The 21,081-nt window shown below is 32.5% G+C and overlaps 1 protein-coding gene and 1 long non-coding RNA gene across 11 annotated transcripts in view; one reads left to right on the top strand and one right to left on the bottom strand.

The window, feature by feature from the left end:
- Positions 1-6,871, bottom strand: part of LOC139527915 (coiled-coil domain-containing protein 74B-like) — a 28,193-nt gene extending 21,322 nt beyond the window's left edge. For 4 of the 10 annotated variants that reach the window (XR_011665490.1, XR_011665492.1, XM_071323585.1 and 1 more), the window contains exon 1: positions 6,759-6,871. The gene's annotated coding sequence lies outside the window, so the exon portion shown is untranslated. Of the gene's footprint in view, positions 1-6,418; positions 6,658-6,758 lie in introns of those variants that run through there. The other 6 variants (XR_011665491.1, XR_011665493.1, XM_071323587.1 and 3 more) reach the window with 6 other exon arrangements.
- A 1,004-nt stretch (positions 6,872-7,875) lies between these two features.
- Positions 7,876-20,505, top strand: LOC139526143 (uncharacterized). The gene is made up of 3 exons (XR_011665145.1): positions 7,876-7,967; positions 18,137-18,210; positions 19,817-20,505. It is a non-coding gene; the product is annotated as an uncharacterized lncRNA (long non-coding RNA).
- The last annotated feature ends 576 nt before the right edge of the window (positions 20,506-21,081 follow it).

Raw genomic sequence — 21,081 nt, 5'->3', positions numbered from 1 at the left:
AAAACAACAACTCAGTATATCATGACTTACAGTGAATTGAACTGCAATACTATCAGTCAGGGGTACTACTTAAACAAGTGATTTCAAAATCACTTCTTCGAGTGATTTTGGCTGTGAAATATTTAAAATTTTCACACAGATAATCACTTCTATAAGTGTTTATAACATTTTTTGGATATTTTCCCCACAAGCTTGATTTTTTTATTTATTAAAAGACCAAAATTCCATTGAAAAAACAACTAAGTACATGCAGATATTGTCATTTACTTGATAAGCCTGCCAGTTTTTACAGTTTATTTGATTATATATATGCAAAAACTGGAATAATTTGTAGATCAGGACATATATAAAAATATAAAAAATAAATCATTCTAATTCTAAAGAAAACCAATCAGCTCACCATATATTGTTGACCTTTGACTGAAAGTAAGAGTACTTAATGAATATTTGATTACAGAACAATTCCCAAGGGTACTTTTAAAAGCTTTAGCCCACTAACTACTGTCCAAGCGCACTGGTGAAATTGATATCCAAAGATAAAGGGATAATTGATTTTAATATGTAGTTTTAAAAATTATAGAAAAATTTGTGAAAATATGGAAAATCAATGAAATTAGCATTTGAAGATCAAAGGAAACACCAAAATCACTTAAATAGGTGATAACTGAAATTAAAAAATCACTGAAATAGGTGATAATGAAATCACTTGTTTAAGGTTGCACAATACAAGATTTTTCATCCCTGTCTTACCTACAAAATGTCAGATTAAAAAGTCATTTGGTCAGACAGATATTTTCAGTTGTTTTCATGTTTTTAATTGAAAATAAAATGTCAAATTTCTGTATAGAGATACACCACAGCTCAGGTGACTTTTTTGTCCACTCATCCACATTGGGAATGGGCACTGGTTGGGCAAACTTACAAATGTATAGCTTGTCCACTCTGCCCATCCATAGGAGTGGGCATGCAATTTCTTTTGTTGAATCAAAGACTTGCAAGTACAAGTCATGCAAGTGGAAAAAGCAAAATCCACACGGGCTGTTGTGTATATATTTAACTTTTGTAAAAGTAAAAATAATACAGCAGACAATGGGACAAATGTTGTTTTTTTGTCTTTACAGGATATTGCAAATGTTCTCTACCAATGAAATTACAGCTCAAGACTTCCTAGTACTTCTAGTTCATATTTACCTCTACATTGTATGCGTGAGGTGTACATGGTGTACATGTAGGGTTTTAAGACATTTCAATTTTTGAAAAGATACTCTTGCAATTTTTTAGTTCTTAAAAACAACAACTCAGTATATCATGACTTACAGTGAATTGAACTGCAATACTATCAGTCAGGGGTACTACTTAAACAAGTGATTTCAAAATCACTTCTTCAGGTGATTTTGGCTGTGAAATATTTAAAATTTTCACACAGATAATCACTTCTATAAGTGTTTATAACATTTTTTGGATATTTTCCCCACAAGCTTGATTTTTTTATTTATTAAAAGACCAAAATTCCATTGAAAAAACAACTAAGTACATGCAGATATTGTCATTTACTTGATAAGCCTGCCAGTTTTTACAGTTTATTTGAATATATATATATGCAAAAACTGGAATAATTTGTAGATCAGGACATATAAAAATATAAAAAATAAATCATTCTAATTCTAAAGAAAACCAATCAGCTCACCATATATTGTTGACCTTTGACTGAAAGTAAGAGTACTTAATGAATATTTGATTACAGAACAATTCCCAAGGGTACTTTTAAAAGCTTTAGCCCACTAACTTACTGTCCAAGCGCACTGGTGAAATTGATATCCAAAGATAAAGGGATAATTGATTTTAATATGTAGTAAAATTATAGAAAAGTTTGTGAAAATATGGAAAATCAATGAAATTAGCATTTGAAGATCAAAGGAAACACCAAAATCACTTAAATAGGTGATAACTGAAATTAAAAAATCACTGAAGTAGGTGATACTGAAATCACTTGTTTAAGGTTGCACAATACAAGATTTTTCATCCCCAATCAGACATCTTTAAAGTTTAAACTGAATTTAGCTTCTTTGTTATTCATAGCATCCCAAAATATTTAATAGATTCTTACACAACACAGTTTGACCTCCAAAACTGTGTCTCAGATTTTTCCTATTGTATTTCATTCTCTCATAAATCTTAATTGAAGTTTGCAACATCAATTCATAAGAGACCACTAAATTCAATTGGGTATAAAATTTGTTCTATTGATGTTTTTAGAAATCTGAGACTCAGTTTTGGAGGTCAAGCTGTGTTGTACAAGAATCTATAAAATATTTTGGGATGCTACATGTATGAAGAACAAAGATGCTAAGCTCATTCAAGTGTGGACATAACAATATAGCGCCTAGTTACATAATAATTAATTATGTAATAATTATGTCATAATGAAATTATCACAATTTGAAAGATTAATCTTTCTTCTTTCTTTTGGTACCTCATTTATGAAATATAAAGAAGGATGAAATGAATTACATCAGTTTAAAGTTGTCTGATTGGGAGTGAAAAAAATCTTTGTATTGTGCTACATGTACCTTAAGTCGCACCCCTGACTGACTATAGACTCATAAATTAGGGAACTATATTATTGGCAAAAATCATAAGCTGTGTTCTATTTTTTACTCTACAGCCAATTCAAAATCCATCCAGGGCAAAGGGAGAATACAATTATTATGTTAATTATGTTTTATTAAGCATGATATAGCTTCAGACACAAGAGCAAATCAATATAAGATGCAGTTAGGTCTCAAGACAAAAGTGGCCTGGATGAATATGCGCAGATCTATTGTACTGTACTCGTAATGTACATACTTACAATATCATAAAACGGGTCTCACAAAATAGCAACAAGAACCGTCAACATATTGTCTGTAGCGGTACTTAATCTAGTAAAAATTGAATCTTTTCAAAACAGCAAATTTTCAACTGTAATAAAGTAACTTTTTATCAATTGCTAAAATTGTCTTCTTGTTACTGAATTTTCTTCTAGTTGCTATTGTCTATAATTAGTGGGACTGTTATAAAACAGCTAACAATCTAACGAATGCACCCCTAGACAATAAATAACTCTGATTTATTATCAGGATTATCCATGGAACATGTGGAACAAGCTTTAGCATTTTAGGAAAAATGGTCACAAAAGATGCAAAAGAAATCAAACAATGGTAATAAAAACAGACGAAACAAAATACTGCAAACTGCAGTTTTTGTGATGAATTGAGTATTTATAAGGTACATTTGTAGCATGTATAACATAATAGTCAACGTAGTTGTGGAACCAAGTAACCTATCAGCATGATCACGGTACCTCGAATTACCGAATAACAGTGTTATTATCCGAATAACTCATGTAATTACCGAATAACTCTTCAAATATCAATATTAACACATTTAAGTTACTTTTAAACATATATTATTGAATAAAATTATAATAGAAGTGTATTTTATAACCTAAAAATAAAAAAAAAGTTGCAGGTAAGTTAATATTGATCATTATAAAATTATGGATATCGGTGTGTACTTCCAAGATGGCGACCTAGGAAAACGTAAGAAATGAAGAAAAGAAAGATTGCATATATGCCTTCAAAGGAAAACGCTATGAAAATATAGTATTAAATAATTTACTGTATATACAGAGAATTGTCTAATAATTGTTTTTCAGAAAGGATTTGAAAATTTAACCAGTACATCAAAGCAATGCAATTACTCCAATCACTAATTACTTTTCATAACAATTTACTCAACATTAAATAAAATGTAATTAAGAATTTTCACATATTCAATTCAAATCTAATCAAAAAATTATTATAATTGATTGTTTTAATAAAAACAAAGCTTCTGAATTATGTTTATTCTAATAAAATTTTCTCAAAACTAAATATAAGATTTTCATTGGCAAATATAACAAAATACATTGCACGTGGAGTCATTGAGAAAATAGTTCAGTTCATTTCCTAACTTTGCATAAATGAAAGTATTCATGTCTGATCTGAAGGCAGTCTCATCAAAAGAATATCTGTCACAATCATTGCTACCTATTTGACAAATAACCACATGTGGACTATAATGCACAAACACGCCAGCCTCAATTGCTTCAGTTAATCTCTTGAACGTGGCACCAGGATAACCATGCATTTGAACAGAGACCTTCCCATGAGCATTAGACGGGTTCTCCCAGGTATGGGGTTTCCGCCTATTCTCACACAAACGTCTCAAATTCTCAACATAGCTATGTCCAAGTACCAAAATGTTCATCATATTTACAAAGTTTGTGGATCTGGTCCAAGACAACAGAATAGTAGTTGCCGCATATTTACAACTGGCTCATGATGTTGGATGTCTTGGTACGTATGCTGACATGATGCATATGTATGCTCTGAGTGCTGCACTGAAGATCCCGATCCGCTCGTATTTCCCACCACAGGTAGCGTTGGAATATATTTCACAACCTCATTCTAGGAAAGTATGTGGCAGAGGTGTTAATTTATCTGCAATACCCATGTGTACCATTATGTGGACCCATTTCATAGATTCAGCTGGACCGTTTATTCCGAACCATTTTGTGCCACTGGTAAGTATAGTGGTAAGTATAGAACCTGATGTGGAACCTGAAGTTGTAACCGTAGCCGATAATTCAGACGTAGAACCCGATTCCGATATGGACGCAGAACCCGTAGCCGATATCATAGACGCCGATTTAGCATTTGATATGAATTCGACAACACGATCCGACAACGTGTTAGATGAGAATTTATGCCCGTTCATCGATGCTTCCGATTCACAGAATATACATCCACTGTCAAACGGTTGCCTACAGAGCTCATTCTTGGAAACAAATGAAGTGATCGATCTGTTATCAACCTTCACCGAAGCAGAATCACACGACGGCATACCACAAGGAACAAAGAACGATGTTTTCGTGTACATTTTCGTATATTGTTCATGTTCAATTTTATTGTGTATATTTCGTATGTAGTTATACTGGTAAGTACATGTTTACGTTGCAACCAATGCAGGTTCAATTATCTTTTTTCAATTATTTTAGTGTTTAAGTAAGTATACAGTTTTGTTTATGCAATTTATTTTAACGCGGACTATGACAGATAAGCCCGTGCCTTGTGCAGGATATCTTAGTAGTTATAAATTTTTTACAATAAATTCTAAATAAAGTATTTCCGCGGACTATGACAGATAAGCCCGTGCCTTGTGCAGGATATCTTAGTAGTTATAATTTTTTTACAATAAATTCTAAATAAAGTATTTCCGCGGACTATGACAGATAAGCCCGTGCCTTGTGCAGGATATCTTAGTAGTTATAAATTTTTTACAATAAATTCTAAATAAAGTATTTCCGCGGACTATGACAGATAAGCCCGTGCCTTGTGCAGGATATCTTAGTAGTTATAAAATTTTTACAATAAATTCTAAATAAAGTATTTCCGCGGACTATGACAGATAAGCCCGTGCCTTGTGCAGGATATCTTAGTAGTTATCAATTTTTTACAATAAATTCTAAATAAAGTATTTCCGCGGACTATGACAGATAAGCCCGTGCCTTGTGCAGGATATCTTAGTAGTTATAATTTTTTTACAATAAATTCTAAATAAAGTATTTCCGCTGCCCGTGCCTTGTGCAGGATATCTTAGTAGTTATAATTTTTTTACAATAAATTCTAAATAAAGTATTTCCGCGGACTATGACAGATAAGCCCGTGCCTTGTGCAGGATATCTTAATAGTTGTAATTTTATAGATTTAAAGGGGCTTAGTTAACATCCATTTCTAAATCACAAATATAAAAATATGATAAAGATAACATTTTTTTAATAACTAAAATTAAAACAAAAACTAATTTAAATAGTTTACTATTCCATATTTTATTTTAAAAAATGCCCACCCTCACATTGTTCATTGCCGCGACGTGGCGTGAGGGCTCCACTTTGGTGGTCTAAGATAAACACGTTGAGGGATTGTATGCAATCTTTCTTTTCTTCATTTCTTACGTTTTCCTTGGTCGCCATCTTGGAAGTACACACCGATATCCATAATTTTATAATGATCAATATTAACTTACCTGCAACTTTTTTTTTATTTTTAGGTTATAAAATACACTTCTATTATAATTTATTCAATAATATATGTTTAAAAGTCACTTAAATGTGTTAATATTGATATTTGAAGAGTTATTCGGTAATTACATGAGTTATTCGGATAATAACACTGTTATTCGGTAATTCGTGTTACCCCCTGATCATGGCTTTTTTTTCAATTTTCCCTGTCCCCTCAATCATATCTAACCAACAATAAACAGCAGAGTTCAACAAATATGAGATTGTTTTTAATCCCTTGTGCCTATAATAACAAATCTGAAATATAGAACTCACCCAAAACATAAACAAAACAAGTCAATATTTGTTTTCAATCCATTTTTAGCCTGCAGAACACATTTTCGAAAATATATCGTCTACAATTCAAAGTTAGAAAAATTTGCACAAATGATTTAAACCAGTAAAACACCGATCACCAACTTCCATCAAATTCACACAATGGCATGTGGCTTTTCATATGCAAATAATGTACGACAGGTACGCCGTATCTATAGAAAATATTTGACCTCGAAAGTGTTTCCGGTTTTACATTTTGGACCATTCACATGAGTTATCGGTCTTAAAACCATGTTGCTTAGTACATACAGTCGTTTTGGGGTGGGGGATAATGTCATACTTGGAAATAGTCAGGAATTCATCTCTTAAACTGGTCTTTAAAGTGATGCTGAAGAGGAAAACTGGTTGCTAGCCAAATGATAATCAAGGGAGATAATTTCTGTAAGAATCTAGCTGATGACCGATTATTTTTAACATAATGCACTACAACGGACGTTTAGTGTTTACTTAGACATAAATTATCTCCCATTTTTAAAAATACTGTTTAATGTTTGACACGTCTCTGCGAATGCCGATAATGCTACTGATACTTCAAAAGAAAAAATTCTACTCATGAACATTTATTGAAATAAAACAAGTGTCATATGATAAACTCATTATTGCCCCCAAATGGCAACTGTTTCTGACGACAGTAGCTGGGAGTTTTGGCCATTCGACAAAAAATATCGCTCCAACAAAAACTTGAAAAAAATCTCTAATGTGATACACATTCTCCCAAACTCCATACAACGTTATCGTTGGGGTCATACTTCCCTTTCTCTACAAAGAAGCGTTTCGGAGTTTGACATTCTCCATAAGCACAGATAATGCATGCAAGGTCACAACGGTAAAAGTTACAATTAAAAAAAAAATGATTTAACAATAGGATCGAGTCATGATATCGTTTGATAACACAGTGATATATGTGAAGTCTAGTCTGATTAATCATTGTACAAAAAAACAAAAAAAAAAAAAAAAAAAATCCCAGCAAAAGGGGGGGGGTACGCCCTCTACGCCCCCCTCTGAATCCGCCACTGGGAGGCATCACTGTTCATAGAATATGCAGATCCCAATACATACGGCGTATGGTTCCTTCACAAAGCATGCAAAGGGGGTTAAAGATACAGAGCCTGGTAAGGTAAGGTAAGATACAATAATACATTGAAATCAATACCAAGGAAATAGGAAATATCTCGAGCATCAAGTTCACAGTGATTGTCTCCGAAATTCAGAAACTTTATTTAAAATATTATAAGTTTCATCTATACCAAGAAACAGCATTCTCAGTAAAAAAAAAAGGGGGGGGTAGCTATTTTTACAAAATTCTGCTTTGTAAATATCGATATTATGGACATAAATCAATGTTATTATCTGTGAAGACGATTACATAACAAAAATCAAAATATTCTTCCGTGAACAGTGTTGATTTTTTAAAGTCAAATATCTTCCTGGATTTTGAACAGAAATTGTCACACCAGCTATATGACTTTGTGATATAGCCTGCTCACAGGTAAGTCTGAATCAAAAATTATTTGTATTTTTTTAGTTATATTTCATTAATAAAAGTATGATACTTCAAATATATCATTTTGCAATCTTTTCTTTTTTATAACAGCAACTGGTTTCAGATTGTGTTACTTCCTGTTAAATTTTACCACCAAGCTTCAAAACTTGGGGCGAGTAACGATTTCTAATAGTGTATATAGGCACTTATTTGCTGCCAAGAACCGTATCATCATGCTGAACAGTGGCAGATCCAGCATTTTCATAAGGGGGCCCCGCTGACTGACTTAACTGAATAACAATAACAATATACTTTATTTGGAAACACTCAGACACATATTTACATGTGCAACAAGAGGCAAAATACATGGTCATTATTATGGTTAACGTTACCACAAAACAATGTTTACATATAATCATATAAGTTACAATATTTTAACTAATTTCTAAAACATTCTAAACAATGATAAATTTATAAGAACTTTGATATTGCAAAATGAAAGCAGTCCCTTCATTTTCTCAACACATGGATAAATGCGGTAATATTCTGAAATATAATTTTTTTCTGATATTTTTAACAAGATCAGATTGGCACTCAAATAATTAGTGAAACTTATTAATTTCCAATTGACAAGGAGCAGAGATGAAAGACAGTGTCAGGCATTCCATCCCATCTTTCTGTTTCAATTGGTATTTTTAGGTTACAGCATCGCAGGTTAGTTATATTTTTTACGATCTGTAGATGAGAGTCTTACTGATTCAGAGTAATTTCTCGCAATTTGATTGGCTGATATTGTCCTAATAAATTTCAGTACAATTTTTTATCACGTCAATTGGAATTATCTCCCTTATTTATTACGTCAATTAGAATTATCTCCCTTATACCATTGACCTTACTAATAATAAAAAAAAAATTCAGTTGCTTTATAGTCCTAATATTTTAAAGTTTTTACAGTTTCAGATTAAATATCTATAATATGTCCTAAAAATGAATTTGAATATAATAATATGTAAAATAATATGAACTTAATTGACCCGATAAATTCTCGTAATAGGACAATTGCACACTGTGTAACTAATAGTCTAAGCCCATGTCAATTTTTAAAAGACCGTAATATTCCCCCCTCGATGAGTTATTGATTTGAGAGTGCCATTATTGGATGAATTCGTCTGATAATTTTTGCTTTATACTCATTTTTAACTGAATTGGATCTATTTTTGATTGCATATCCCACATATATAGCTAAATCCAGTATTGTCAAATATGGATTTAACATGTTCAATCCATTTAAATTTATGCAATCCGGATTCGTTCAACTTGAACATTGTATGATATAAAATAGAAGATAGTTTATGATTATTGTAAACAATTCGGTTCCAAAAATTAACAATTCTAATATTGATTATGATATCGATCGGACATCGACTAAGCTCACCATAAATCATAAAATTTGGAGTGGTTGTTCTAACCCCAAGAATATTTCTACAAAACTGAAGGTGTGTCTTTTCTAAATCATAAGTGTTTTCAAAACCCCACACCTCACAGCCGTAGATGAGAACTGGCTGTACAAGGGCATCAAAAAGTCTTAGTTGTAAATATAATGGTAAAGAGATATTTCACAATTTCCTGTAAAGGCCAAATAGAGCCTTAGTCGCATGGTTAGCTGCAATTTGTTTCGTCTTTACGAATGAGCCATTGTAATTAAAAGTGACACCAAGGTATGTATAGGAATCTTGGTTTTCTTATTCTTCGCCAAAAAGTTTGAAAACCGGTTGTTTTCTGGTTTTCCTTTTGCAGAAGGTTACAACCTTCGTTTTCGTAAGATTTATTTTTAATTTCCATTGTAGACAATACTTTTCGAACGCTAATAGAGCTTTTTGCATTGATTCGGGTGTTTCTGATAAAATAATGGTATTATCTGCATACAACAAAAGAAATAATTTTATATAGGTAGACAAATGTTCTTGACATTTGGTCTCGAGGATTTGCTAGTGAGGAACATCTTTTTCAACAAAGAAGTCTTCAAGATCATTAAAGTACATTGCAAATAGAAATGGTGAGTGGTTTTCTCCTTGTCGAACTCCTATGTCGCAATTAAAGAATGCCGACAGTTCGTCGCCGTCTTTGATACACGATTTGACATCGCTATACAGATTATGGATGACTTTAAACACTTTTCCTGTGATTTTTGATTTTTGTAATTTGACCCACAATGCGGACCGCGATAAAGTGTCAAAAGCCTTAGAAAAGTCTACAAAGGTACAGTAAAGTTTTTTCCCAAACGATTGGTAAAAAGATATCAGGAAATACAGAACGAATGTATTATCTAATGTACTATACCCTTGCCTAAAACCTGTTTGCGCTTCTGATATTAATTCAATTTCGTCTGATAATTCTCTTAGGCTTCCATTTAGAACAGCTGACTGTGAAGGTTTTCAAAACATGAAACTAGCGTAATGGGTCTATATAGTTTGGGTCACATTTGTCCCCTTTTTTCTTGTAAAACGGTTTAATCACACCTTTTGACCAAACTGACGGAATATTTCCCGTGTTTAGCACAATATTAAAAGTTTGTGATAGATAGGCAACATAATAGGAATAGTAGATTGTATATGTTCATTGACTATACCATCGTATACTGCAGCTTTGTTATTTTAAAGATTTTTTTTATCATTTTTAAGATTTATTCTTCTGTAATGACAGAATTCAGAATTCGATCAATATTAAAGAGGGGCGCTCCAGTCATGCTTCAGTGATTCCCTATATAATCAAACAATTTTTTCCACGAAAAATCTGTCCATGCTGACCTTTGATTATATGTCATGTGATTACTTTTTGTAGTCTCATTGCTATATATGTAATGTTCAACAATATATTTCAAAATGCAATACGCAGATGAACCAAGAGCACCACAAGCTTTTATTGTGCAGATTGAAACTGTTGCTAGAACAGGGCCGTAAATTACATGGAGGCATGTAGGCAGTTGCCTCCTATTGCAGACTGACAAAAAAAGTAAAAAAAATAAAGAAAATGAAAAAAAAAAAAATGGTTTACATCATGATTTATTTTAAAAGTACTGGTTGTTATAGTTTAACCAACAAGGTGATTAATCATAATGGCAGGGTGTGTTCGATATTAAGAACTGGTAAATATCGCTAAACGGTACTCAACTCCTCTGCACACGTAGTTCCACCCAAACTATTGCTTATGTTAGCCTTGTCAGTTGTGTCTTGCAGTTATGAGAAATCGTTTTCTGCGCTACGGCGCCTTTAAACATGGAACAGGTCAACAATGACGAAGTTGAAATAGCTCGATTTGGACTGTCAAAAAAGGCAGGATAAATCACAAAAAAATTATCAACTTCAGGGGGCGCTTTCATTTTAAGTTCGCAAATTGTTTCCCTTAAACTAAGTAAAAATAGCTTGTGAAGAGTCATAAAGCAGGAAAAAGCGTAAAAAGAATCTTATTTAAACGGCACACCCAATCTAATATAAATAAAAAAGAAGATGTGGTATGATTGCCAATGAGACAACTCTCCACAAGAGACAAAATGACACAGAAATTAACAACTATAGTTCACCGGCCTTTAACAATGAGCAAAGCCCATACCGCATGGTCAATTATAAAAGGCCCCGAAATGACAAATGTAAAAAAATTCAAACGGGAAAACTAACCGGCCTAATTTATGTGCAAAAAAAATGAACGAAAAACAAATATGTTACACATCACCAAACCAAAACCACTGAATTACAGGCTCCTGACTTGGGACAGGCACATACATACAGAGTGTGTCGGGATTTAACATGTAAGCGGGATCCCAACCCTCCCCTAACTCTGCTTTATAACTGTATTCAATATATTCAACGCGCTTATTTATGAAATGTAGCAAAAATCTAACAAGTGGTGGATTCTGTAGAGGTACATTGCATACAGGGAAAATGCCCGAAAAAATATCATTTTCTGCATAAAACGGGTCCAAAAAAAAATTTCCTCGCTCCGCTCGGCAGGCTGCCTCCCCTTACAGGCCAGTCAATTTACGGCCCTGTAGAACAACATAGGATATCTAGAAATCATGAAATGACAAGCAGATTAATGGCTCTACAGAAGAAAAAAAAGCATATAATATTGCGTCGTCATTATCTATTACAGGGGCGGATCCAGCCATTTTTAAAAGGGGGTTCCGAACCCAGGATAAAGAGGGGCTCCAACTATATATCCCCATTCAAATGCATTGATCGTCAAAAAAGGGGGTCCCAACCCCCGGAACCCCCCTCTGGATCTGCCACTGTCTATTACCATTATTTGTAAATACGTTCCCTTTTAAAAATCCATGAGTCATTGTTGATTTCTATGTCCGAAGTATTAAAAAAGATATGTTTTTATTAACTTTTCTATCTTCATTTAATCAGTTAAAGGATATGATATTATACGTGATCAAGTATGAAGGTGGTGTGTTTTCCAACAGGGACAGGAAAACTCGATGTTATGACATATTTGGTATTTACTACTGAGTGTTTGTGGAGTTAAACATATTCATAAATTAGTTCCAGTAACGTTTGTAACATTAGTATTTTACACGGAAAGTTGATATAACACTGTAGTAATGGTTTGTTGTTAATAGTAATAAACATTCGAGTACACCCAACCACAACAGTACCTGGTTTGTTTGTTTACATTTAAAATTACGTCAAACAGTCTTGTTAAAAATAAATACGATAGGGATTAATATTGAACTTAAATGATGACTAGGAAGAAGACGAGACCAAGCACAAAACGCAAGCTTATGGATTCGTCACAGAATACCGATTCTTCGTTCGATTTACTTCCAAACAGCCATACAAGAAATCAAATAAAAAACAAAATAAACAACAAAAGGCTAGTAATTCAGTCGATTATAGTGAACAAGGAAATATTTCGGCCCAGATGACACCTGACAATTTCATACAAAACCAAAAACAGCAAAGCAGCACACCATATCCGTATCCGTACCCTCCCCCTTTTTCTGGACCCCAACCTGTGCATTTTAGCCAATATACACCGCCCGTTGCGGATAGTAGTATTCTCAGTCATATTATGTACAGCATCAGTTCTATTGATTCTAGATTGAGCAAACTTGAAAGTATGGATAAAAAACTGGATAAATTTGACGGTCTTTGTGAGGCAGTTGATAGTCTATTCACCAGGGTAAAAACATCCGAATCTGATGTTAAAAAACTCACTTCTCAAGTATCTGAATTAAATAATACGTGTGACAGTTTTAATATCAAACTTGACGAATTAAATGCAGAAAAGGATAATTTGTGGATTGCACAGGCATCTGGGGGTTCTGGTAGTCCAGGAAAGGGGTCGAAATTAAAGAAAGAAATAGCTGAAATACATAAACAAAACAGCGAGTTAAAGTCAACCGTGTCTGATTTGCAATATGAGGCTACAAAAAACAATCTAATATTCTACGGTATTGTGGACATGCCAGGTGAGGATGTCCAAAATCTGCTGAGTGGTTTTGTTCGCGATGAAATGGATGTTAAAACAAATATCAATTTCCGCAGTGTTCGACGTATGAATAGCAAATTCAAGCCAAGGCCAATAATTGCAACTTTTGACAATTTTAAACAGCGTGAGGTAGTGAAGTGCTTACAAATTGAAGAGCTCTCCGTTCGGTCTCAGTGTACAGTATACACCAGATGTGCTCGCTAAAAGAAAACAATTGCTCCCAATTCAAAGAGAGGCTCGTGCTCAACAAGCTAAAGCAGTGATGATCAGAGATAAACTGTATATAAATAACGAGCTTTTCGATCAGATTAAGCACAAACAATTCTTACCGAAAATGGAAACTCAGATACCGAATGAGAAGATCGAGGTAGATATATGTACTGACAAGACAACTCATCAAACTGACGAGAAGCAGGCTACTACTAAAGAAGACTAGGATAGCGTTGGAGGTTTTGTGTCTCATTCAAAAAACTGTGACAATTTGAAAGTAATTTCTTGGAACGTGAATGGTGGTATTCAAAATAAACTTGATAACATTGCATTTTTGAATTTTATTTGCACATATGATATAGTTTTTCTTACAGAATGTTGGTTTAAAAATGATTTTAGTTTGTCTATTCCTGGTTATGATTGTTTTTTGTATGCTAGACGCAAGTCTAAATCTATTCAAGGAGGAGGTATTGTAATTTTAATAAAAGAGTGTTTTTCTAATAAAATTTCTATCGAAACATGTATTCATGATACAATTATATGGTTGAATATTGAAAAGGATATTGTTACAAGTGATAAAAACTTATTTATTGCCTGCGTTTATATACCCCCCCTGTCAGATCAAATTTTTATAAACTTTATAATTGTGATTTATTTGTTGATTTAGAAAATAGCATTGAACTTTACTCTTCACTTGGTGATGTTATACTTTTGGGTGATACAAACAGTCGAACTGGGGCAATAGATGATTTTGTGAGTAACGATAGTATTCATATTACTATAAGGAATAGACTTGATGATATTTTTGATTATTCTGCTGATATAGAACTCAATGTAAGAAATAATCCGGACAACAATACAAACTGCTATGGTCCAAAACTTATCTCGCTATGTAAAGCCTCGGGTTTGAGAATATTAAATGGCCGGCATAAAAATGGTTTTTCGAATGATTTTACATTTTGTGGTGCAAATGGAATGAGCGTTATAGACTACCTATTAGTCCCAGTGTCACTTTTCCCGATAGTGCGTCAACTTATTGTGTCTAATTTTACAACTTTTTCCTACCACGCATTTCTACATATACAACTTTCATTACTGTGTAACAAACAAAATTCAACTCGGTTCCCGGATGATGAAAACAGAGAGAAACTAGTGTCGCAGGACAAATTTAAATAGAATGATGAATTAAAAGAACAATGTAGAGATTGTTTACTGAATAATATGGAAAAGATAAATATGTGTCGTGAACGGATTGACTTTGATGGGCAGCAATTACTCGACAATTCGTTGGACGAATTCACTAGTACGTTAAATGACATTATGGCACCATTTTTTAAAAAGAGGACAATCAATTTTAAATCTTGCAGATCTAACATTTGTGATGATAAACCTTGGTTCAACGCCCAGTGTAAAGACCTTCATCGCCGCTATATAAACTGTTTAAATATATTTAATAGACTAAAATCGCAACTAAACCATAGTAATTTAATCCGAGCGAAAAAGGACTATAAAACACTAGAACGTCGCTTGAAACAAGAGTATATGCGCACTGAAGGAAACATGCTAGACATAATGAGACTTACAAACCCTAAATTATTTTACAAGAAATTTAAAAGAAAAGCGTCTCCTAAACATGCTGTACCATTAAAGTTGTTCCATGAACATTTTAAGTCATTGTGCTCATCAGACACAGATGCTGTACTGGACAACAGCCAATTTAATAACACTGATGGTGAATGCGTATATGAGGAACTTGATAGAGAAATTACAGAAAATGACATTTTGAAAGCTATTCGTAACCTTAAACGTGACAAAAGTCATGGAGTTGATGGAATTCTTAACGAATATTTTATTGAATACAAAGATGTGTTGATGCCTGTATTACTGTACATTTTTAATGGAATTTTACAGTCCGGAATTTTCCCTACGGATTGGGCAAAAGCCATACTTATACCTATATTCAAGAAGGGTAATGTGCTTGATCCGAACAACTACAGAGGGATTAGTTTAGTCAGTAATTTTGGAAAGTTATTTACGTCCGTTCTTAATCAACGTTTAATAGACTGGTTGGAAACATTTGATATTGTGACCGATGCCCAGTTCGGCTTTCGCCCCGGTCTGGGTACAGTAGATGCTATTTTTGCTCTTACATCATTAATTTTCAAATCTTTATCAGCCAAAAATCGTTTGTATTGTTGTTTTGTAGACTACACGAAAGCTTTTGACACTGTTCAAAGATATATGTTATGGTATAAACTATCAAAAATTGGTATACAAGGTAAATTTTTAATGGTTATCAAAGCTATGTATTCTAATGTCACTTCTTGTGTAAGTGTTGATGGGTTCAATTCTGATTATTTTACTAATGAAGTAGGTTTGATGCAAGGTGAAGTATTATCACCGATATTTTTTTCTATGTATGTCAATGATTGTGAAATGGCTTTTATAAATAGTGACTCTATTCCTTATGAGATGAAGGAACTAAATTTATTTTTACTAATGTACGCTGACGATATGGTTATTTTTTCAGAAACTGTATCTGGATTACAAACGTTACTTGATACTTTGTATGATTATACCTCTAAATGGTCACTTAGTGTGAATATAGCAAAAACGAAAATTGTTGTTTTTAGAAAGGGTGGAAAAATACATGGCAATGAAAAATGGTATTATAATAACCAGGAAATAGAAGTTGTAGATAAGTTTAGTTATCTTGGTATTTTGTTGAATTTTAATGGTAAATATAATGTGTTACAGCAGAAACTCTCAGAACAGGGTAGAAAAGCTGTGTTTGCCTTAAGGAGAAATGTAAAGGATATATATTTGAATTTTGTAACTCTACTTTCACTTTTTGATACTTATATAAACAGTGTACTTTGTTATGGTTGTGAAATTTGGGGTGCTCACAAGGCACCAGCTATAGAAAGGATACATCTGGGCTATTGTAAAAATATTATGAAAGTAAAAAGCTCTACTAGTAATGTCATGGTGTACTATGAGCTAGGTAGATTACCATTATTGCACACCAGAAAATGTCGAATTTTTAAATACTGGTTTAAGCTGTTATGTACTACAAACTGTATTTTGAAAAACTGTTACTGTTTTTTATATGACGATTTACAAAAATGTCCAAATAATAAGACAAATTGGTTGTATTTTATTAAAAATGAGTTGCTCAGTATAGGTTTAGGTGATATTTGGTATAATCAAGGTTTATTTTTAGATAGTAAGCTCTCCAGTAGTTTTTACTTGATAATTAAACAACGCCTGTTTGATTGTATGAAGCAAGATTTTGACAGCCAAATGAATAATTTAGTTAAATGTACAAGTTATAGATATATGGTTCATAATTTTTGTTTACAAAATTATTTATGTAAACCAATACCAGTTATTTATAAGACATGTATTACCAAAATAAGACTTAGTAGTCATGATCTAGCTATAGAATGTGGTCGCTATTCTGCAATTCCAAGAAGTAATAGACTATGTAGTTTTTGTAAAGACGACATTGAAGATGAGATGCATTTTATTTTGAAATGTCCTACTTATCAAGGTCTTAGATCTTATTTTATAAAACCATATTATTGGAGAAAACCTTCTATGTATAAATATATACAATTAATGAGTTCTAATAATCTTAAAGAATTATGTAATTTGGGTAAATTTATATTTCGTGCACAAAAATTAAGATCTAACATGATGTAATATGTTAAACACATTACCTTCTGCTATCTATGTATACTTGTGTAGTTTATATGTTGTATGCCTATAGTTGTTATGACTTTGGTAAATAAAGATATATAAAATTGGAACTTACCACTTTGATGTATTTCATTTTTTGTATACGTTTTCAGTGGATGAATTCAGATCGCCTCTTGTATTCGTTCACAACATACAATGTATCACTAAAAGCAGCCTGTCATCAAATTCAAACAATATATAAGCAACACGATTGACCATGCATAGTGCATCAGGGATCAGAGGCGGATTTAGGGGGGGGGGGGCAGGGGGCCCGGGCCCCCCTTTTGTTGAAAAATTATGGTTGGTTATATAGGGAATCACTGAAGCGTGACGGGAGCGGCCCCCTCTTAGGCAGCCAGTGGGCCCCCACTTATGAAAATTTCTGGATCTGCCACTGGGAACTGCTTATAATTCCTATAACTAAGTTAGTCAGCGTTGATCGCTTTTTTGTCCTTCCCTTGAAGTATTCTGTGTTTGTTATTTTGTGAACTTAAATTGCATATGTAATTTATGTTTCTAGACTATATTAGTCATAGACGTGTGTTATCCGCGAGCGCTGCTCGATAAACGTTTGAGTTTTTATTTCCTAATTTTATTTTCACATACTTGTCTTAGAGCTATCGTGAGTAATGCGGTTTGCGAAAGAATGGTTTGATTAAATGTTCTCTGCCTTTGCTAAATGTGTATATATATTGCTCATATAGTAAAAATTAAATTTGTTTGTATTGCAGAATCATGGAATGTTCAGGGTGTGAGATTTTTGTCTTGATCTTTGTGGGGGTTTTGGTTCTGATGAATAACGAAGGTACATATAGTTACTGAATAAAAAATTCTTTGTTTCATTAATAGCCTTATTGGATATACAAGATAAAGTATATGATTTTATTCTAAGTTGATTAACAGACATGTGAGTTTTTCCATCAGTTTATCTGTCTGTCCGTTGTCCGTCGTCCGTAAACTGTTAAAAAAATCTTCTACCTTAGCTGAAGTTACTCAATGGAATGAAATCAATTATCTTGTTTGCTTCATTTATAGAATATAAAAGATAAATCTTATGAATTTAATTTCTAAGTTGATAAAAACATGGCAAAAAGAACATAGGGCTCAAAATGGCAGAAATGATCAACAGGTCAGGATCAATTAACCTTGAAAATATTCGAAAATATATAGATCTGGGGTGGTGTTCTCGAAATATCGCAAGATTCGTCCTAAGACACATTCTAAGACCAATTTTAGGATGGACTTAGGATCAGTTTATGACACTCTTTAAGTTGTGTATCGAAGCTATTTCAGACGAATCTTATGTTAGGGCGTCCTAAACATATCCTAAGTGCCAAGAAGTGCAAGAAACCAATTAATAAAATTGTTTACGAATTTTATATAAAAAAAAACCAACGAGCATGATTTCAAATGTATTTATAAAAAAATAACAAAATGCATTGTAATGTTTTAACTGGAAAACAGTTTGTTTTGACATGATAATTGATTTGTAGTAATTCGTGAAACACGAAGTTCAAAGTTTACAATCATGCACAATTTCTTTATATACGAGCAAATAACCAATGGTTAGTTTCATCATGTTTCATGTTCATCTTCACGTAAAATTTATCAGCAAACGTCGAAATCCAACTTTACATAGGCGGAATGAAGATGGAATTATCTTAAGACAACTTATGTGTTGTCCTAAAGTTGGACGGAAATGCGTTACATTCTACTTTAAGAGAGTTTCGAGAACATGACTAAGGACAAAGATGTGCCGGTATATGGTCTTAGAACACGTCCTATTCCTAAGATAGCTTCGAAAACACCACTCCTGTTTTTGAGCTATTTCCCCTGAAATATTACCCGTTTCCAATATTTCGAATGTGCTTTGCCTTTATTTCGAAAACAATAGGAGTTAGAATGACAGCGTAATCCGCAAAAATATAAATGAGTTTTAATGTTCCTATGGTATCATTCGCCTCTCTTTCAATCCAGGTGGTTTTTTTCCTTGACATTCTACCCTGAAAGTTTTAGTAATTTTGATTTTTATCTGTTTTGTTTTGTTTTTTTTGGAATTTAAAATCCATAAAATTTTATGTTTTATTAAATTCTACAAATACTGTACAATTAGAAAAACTAAATTTATTAAAATTATTTTATGTGAAAGTATGTCCTCCCAGTTAAACTATGCAACTTATATGTAGTATTTCACGTGTATTAAATTTATGTATATTATATATATGTAACATTCTCTGTAACTTTGTATTTAGTTTATGAGAATAAAAGATGCATTCATTCCAATAAAAAGAAAAGATTTACTTTATTTAAGCAATCATATTATAATTGAAAATAAAATATTTACATTTATTATACAAGTAAAGTTGTGATACATTATTTTGAGTAATTAATCATTCTTTTTTTAATTTAAGGAAAAGTTTCGTGTTTTCTTGGTTGTTCTATGACTTGCTATCCTGCTAGTTCCGGTTGGAGAAAAGGACCGGAAATATGTGATCGGGTATTTGATATTGCATCAAAAAGAACCCAAAGGTCTGGAAAAGATAACTACGTCATGTTCGAGGACATTTCTGATATGTGTGGAGATTTGTGTAACCTTCGGAAATCAAATGACATGAAATAAAATTTAATTCGATAGAAATGTTACAACTTGATTATAAAACACTTAATTACATAATTATAGACAATGAATCAGAATATGTGACGCTGACGGGACATTTAAACCAACAGAAACGGAACTCTTATTTACAGGAGGAATATAAAAATAAAAAAGCCGACTCCAGAATGTTTACATCTGCAAGTTTCTCATTTTTCTATGCCTATATGGTCTTTAAAAGTTCAATGCAGGTGTATAATTTCAGATTAATTGTAATTTATAATATGTTTATTTATTCACTATCTATAGTATGAGATAAGATAACACATTGTTTAAATTAAAGAAAAATAATAATCAAAAAAGAGTATGCAGCCGGCGCCTGCCGTTTTCGGTTGGTGTGATTCATTCTTGGTCTTAAAGATGCATTATTCCGTTGGAAATAATTCCATTGAAAGATACAATAACATTAATTTGCATTTCGATGGGGGTTTTTTTTGTCGAAAATTGTTCCAGTTATTTATTTATCTTAATCAATAAATTTTATACAAAAATGTCATTTGTAATTCATAAAGTAGTTGATCATAATACGCAACTATTATCATATATGATTACATCTTTCACTATTTTTACAAATAAATTCATTGGCATAAATATATATTCTTTGCTTTATAATCTTTCCAATGGTATATATTTGGTATTTTAGAAAATTTAATAAAACGGGGCCTTTTTTTTATCCAAAACTGGAGTTATTGTCATTGTTTGAAGATTGCGAAAAAAATTCTAAGTCCATGAACGTATGATATTAGATATACTGTTCCCAGGTCCTACCAAGTAAATCGCTCACAAGTTACAAAACAAAGTTTAATCTATTTGTACATAAAATATTTATACATTTAATACAATTGTGGCGTGGTCATTTACATTAAAGATTTGATGGTCAGTTCTTAATCAGTTTAATGATCTTTCATCTTGTTTAATGTGACACTTTATACGATACATTAGTTGCACAGTTGAACTGCAATAGTTTATCCAAATAATCTAAGACCATTAATCAATGCCTTACATAAATTAAGAACATGTTTA

This window comes from Mytilus edulis, chromosome 6, assembly GCF_963676685.1.
Source record: "Mytilus edulis chromosome 6, xbMytEdul2.2, whole genome shotgun sequence".
Lineage (NCBI taxonomy): Eukaryota > Metazoa > Mollusca > Bivalvia > Mytilida > Mytilidae > Mytilus > Mytilus edulis.
Note: the sequence above shows the minus strand (reverse complement) of the source record. Positions and strands in the feature narration are given on the sequence as shown.